General features: G+C 20.1%; 1 pseudogene; it reads right to left on the reverse strand.

Annotated features, from left to right (window-relative positions):
* Positions 1-3,966: 3,966 nt before the first annotated feature.
* On the reverse strand, positions 3,967-4,479 carry LOC149510708 (fasciclin-like arabinogalactan protein 21 pseudogene; annotated as a pseudogene).
* Positions 4,480-4,997: the final 518 nt, after the last annotated feature.

Raw genomic sequence — 4,997 nt, forward strand, 5'->3', positions numbered from 1 at the left:
TGTTTTTGTTAATATAAGTTTGTTTGAAATAAAATAATATTTTTTTTATTAATATTTAAAAAATAAATCTGTAAGAGATTTAAAAAGAAAATCTGTTTCCCAAACCATTTCAAATAGTTTTGACTATTTCAATATTATTTATTTCAAATCATTATAACCTTTTATTTTATCATCAAACAATTGGTTCTGGTCATACTATTTTATTTAGAATAAAATAATACTAATTTAATAATATTTTGAAACTTAATAACCAAGAAAATTAAAAAATAAATCTAATTGTAGAACCAGTTCAAATAGTTAAGACTCTATGAATGATTATCTATTTCAAATCGTTATGAACTTTTCTTTTAATGTAAAACAATTGTTTTGTTCGTACAAATTTATTTGGATTAAAATAACACTAATTTAATAATATTTTGAATTAATAATAATTAATAAGTAAGAGATTTAAAAAACAAATTTGTTTAAATTATTATTATAACTTATAATAAAATAACTTAATTACTATTAATAATATTTAATTATAATGAATATATAATTGTTTCGAATTCATAATACTATTAAAATTTAATAAAATTAATAAATAATATAATATAATCCAAATTATTAATGAATAAGTTGTAATAGATAATCAATATAATATTAACTAAATGAATATAATATTAAATTATAATATTTAATTCATAATACGAATATTTATTAATTATAAATATAGAGACTCGTACCTAATATAATTTCTATTTAATAAATTATATTAAATACTATAAAAGAATATTATTTTAATAGTTATAACAAATAAATTTAAATAAATATATTTGTAACTAATTACAAAAGGTAAAACTAATACTATTATGTAATTTAATTTATTAATTAAATACTTATTAATTATAATTATAATATTATAATTGTTAGCTTTATAGGTGAGATGGTGATCCAAGAAGGGAGTGAATTGGATCTCTCCAAATTCTTTTCAAACAAATTATTTCAATATAATTGAATGGAAATGAAAACAATAAGCACTTTTGATGAAAATATAATGCAAACAATAACAATTAATGAACCTAAAATCAAATATAAATAACAATAAATTTTAAAGAGATAGGGATAGAGAAATCAAACACAATGATTTATAGAGGTTCGGTCCTTTTTCACAAGCCACCTACATCATCTTTCTTGGTTGTCCACACTAAGGCTTCAATCCACTAATTGAAGAAAAATTCTTACAAGATACAAACTTATCTTGTACTAAATCTCTATCTTTTTCTCAGGGCTTAGATAGCAACGTCTACCCTTACAATATCAAGAGGATACCTCACCTCTTGTTCTCTTCCACCCTTGTATATCAAAGGTAATTTTGCAAACAATAGAACAACCTTTCTAAGGCTAAATGTTTGCTCAGTTTGTGTACAAAAAAATGATGAATGAACAACAAATATAATTTGGATACAATAAATATAAAGATATAGACTTTGAAGCTCTAAAAACTCTTGATTCTTTGAGAGAATGAAAATATGGTTGATTGGCTCTTGCTCTCTTGATTCATCAACCTTCTTGGTGTGTTGGAGTGCCTAATTTATAGAACAATTGAAGAAGTAGCCGTTGGGGAAGCTTGGGAAGAAGAAATACCTATTGGAAGCATGAAAAACTAGCTGTTGGAGTGATTTTGCCCAGACCGATCGATCCTTTGCTTGATGGGATTGATTGGTACATGTTTTAAGCTAATTTTCCCTTTGAAAAAGCCTAATCGATCTATCCCTTTATGTAAAGGATCGATTGGTTTAAGTTTTAAGCCAATTTTCCCTTTGAAAATGCCTAACTGATCAATCCCTTTATGTCGTGGATCGATTGGTTAAGTGGGTGATCGATCCCTTCTTCATGTTTTTGACCTAAAGAGCTTTCTGTATAAAAGCAATCGATCATTTCTAGAAGGGATCGATCCTGTCCATGCTGGGTGGTAGTCTCCTGTTTTGCACTCTACTTACTAATTTAATCATATCTTGAGTTATACAAATCCAAATTAGAAACCGTTTTAAGATTTAGAAACAAGACTTAAAGGGCTTTCTATTCATATAAATTTTATCACCTAATTTACTATGTACGAATTATAGTGAATTTTCAAATCTACCTCTTTCGCAGTTTTTAGACAACTGCAGAGTGTCTAGTAAAAATTCAAAATCTTTTCTTAGAAAATTTGGATTTTGATTTTGTTTAATCCATTAGAAAGTAGACTCAAAGAGCTTTCCAACCCTATAAAATTCAAATATTAAAACTTTGTGAATTAATACAAAAAAATAAAATAATTTCAATGTTAGAAAACTTTGTTCTTGTAAAACAGCTTTCTTAAGTAAATCTATTGCACAAAACCAATATTATTAAAATTGTATTAAGTCCAAAATGAATAAATTCACTTTAAAAATAATAATTGGACTTTCATTTAAGCTCAAATAAATAATCTTTAAAGATATACTTGGTTTGAGAAATATGAAACCAAGAAAGGTTTGTTTAAACTTTGAAAATCATATTATTTTTTTTAGTACTAAAATATAAAATTTAAAAACATGTACTAAATAAATCTTTTTCAAAATCTTGATCAAGCTTATTTACCTTAATGTTTTGTCATTTCAAAATAAGGATCAATTCAAGGCTAACAATAATTATTAATATACAAATTACTAAAAATTAATCTTAAACTAATTAGTTATATTTTATATTAATATTTATAAAATAAATTATTTATTTAATAATATTTATTTTGAAAAATAAATTCGAATAATGTTACAAATATACAATTAATTTTGACTAATTAATTAAATTATTAATTAATTTATTACCAAGTTATTTAATTTTAAGATTAAATTATTTGAGATAATTAATATCAATTAATTATTATTTAATTAATAAGAATTAATTTATTATTATATTATTATAAACAAAATTTATAATATTAACAATTCTAATGATTTTAGCTAATAAATATAATTATTATAATACTTACTATATATAATTAATTAATAAATAAATAATTATAAATTATGATATTATAAATTATTAATAAATTTTAAAGAATATAATTATTTAAGTTATATAATATTAATATATTATAATTTTAACATATCGTAAAATATGTTAATAACTATACTAATAGTTATATGTGAATAATTTTAAATTTTATTATATTAATAAATATCATTATTAATTATTGTTAATCAAAAATATTAATTAATAAATTAGTTAAGTTTTAAATAATATATATTATTTAATATATAATTATAATATTTTATAAACTTAATTTTTAAATTTGTTATAAATTATATATTCATTAATTATAATACATTTATAAGTATAATTATTTAATTCTCAAAGTATATTAATAATTTATAATAGTTTCTATTTAATTAAACTAATATTTATAACTATTAGTTGATTAATATAAATATTATATAATTAATTTAGTTATATAACAAATAAAATTAATAGTTAAGTATTATAGTTTATAGTTTAAATAGAAAATTATTTAATTAAATTTTATTTAATTGTTTCTTAAATTAAAATCTTAACATAATTATTTAATGATAGTTGTTAGTAATTAACTATTAGTTAATAATCTCTATTTATTTATTAATATTAAATTTAATTAATTTAAGTAATATAATAATTAAATAATTACTTAAAATAAATTTTAACTAATTTATTCTTTTAATAATGATAAACTAATAAATATTAATTATATATATAAATAATATATATCGTATTAGTTGCTTGATTACAAATATATTAATTTATAAAGTTAAATATTAAAGTTATTTAAAAAAAAATTATTAGTTAATATTTATTGTAATATGTATAATATTATTTATAGATTAATATAATAAATAAAATTGATTTAATATATTAATAAAGTTTTTAAAATATTTGATTATTATAAGTATTTTTAATTATTATAATTATAACTAAGAATTATATATTTTAATCTATTTGATAATAATAATTAAGTAAAAATCTCATGGAGCTTAGCTAATGGATAATATGCATCCATTCAACCATGTTCTTAGTATCAGTAACCTCTGAAACCAAGCTAAGATTAGAATCACATATCGGTGCTTGAATATGATCCCAACTCCGATCCCCATATAGAGGATCCATAGAGGTAAATGGACCAAGAACACCATGAATTGTTAAGGGCCCTTCAAGAAAAATATCCGGATGGGAAACCAACACATGATTGATCTCTGCCACTCTTTCTTTCGCATCAACCTTCGTTATAGCCACATTCTTTCCATGAAGAAGGGTAGGAAGGCAACCACCTTGGTGCTTCTTCAAGAGATCATTCATGGAAAGCTGAAGAGGAGAGGCATGATATTGGAAAAGATGTTTTAAAAACCAAGAAGTGTGAAAGGCGATTGCAATGGAAGAGTCTGGGATTACAAAGATTATGGAGTGTGGAGAGGAAATGAATATTTCAGGACTAAATTGAAGGATTTAAATTATAATTAGTGCTTATATTTTTATTAATTATCAAAATATAATTGATTTCAAACCATAAATAATTATTATAAATATTAAGAAATTATATTCAAATTAATAATAATTTGAATTATTGGTGAGTGAATTATTACATATTGTATATGGTAATTAAACTCAATTATAATTTAATTAAAATATTATTAAATATGAAAATGGTTGTATGGCTGATTTGAAGGTTTAATATTTTATTAATACTATTTGAAACAATATTGTATTATTGTTTTAAATAATATCAATAAATCTATTTTAATCAATAATTATTAATTAGATTAAAATGGCCATAATTTAAAATGATAAATATTTTAATTATTTTAAATTAAATTAAAATTATTTAAATTTTATTTTAATATTAATAATTTAATATTTAAATGTTAATTAGATTCAATTAATAAATATAGAATTTTTTAATTTTATTTAATAAATAAGTTATGAATTAGAATAATAATTATCAAAAATAATTATTTAAATAATTA

Source organism: Durio zibethinus, chromosome 28, assembly GCF_047325235.1.
Source record: "Durio zibethinus cultivar Kanyao isolate XHJ-2024 chromosome 28, ASM4732523v1, whole genome shotgun sequence".
Classification (NCBI taxonomy): Eukaryota; Viridiplantae; Streptophyta; class Magnoliopsida; order Malvales; family Malvaceae; genus Durio; species Durio zibethinus.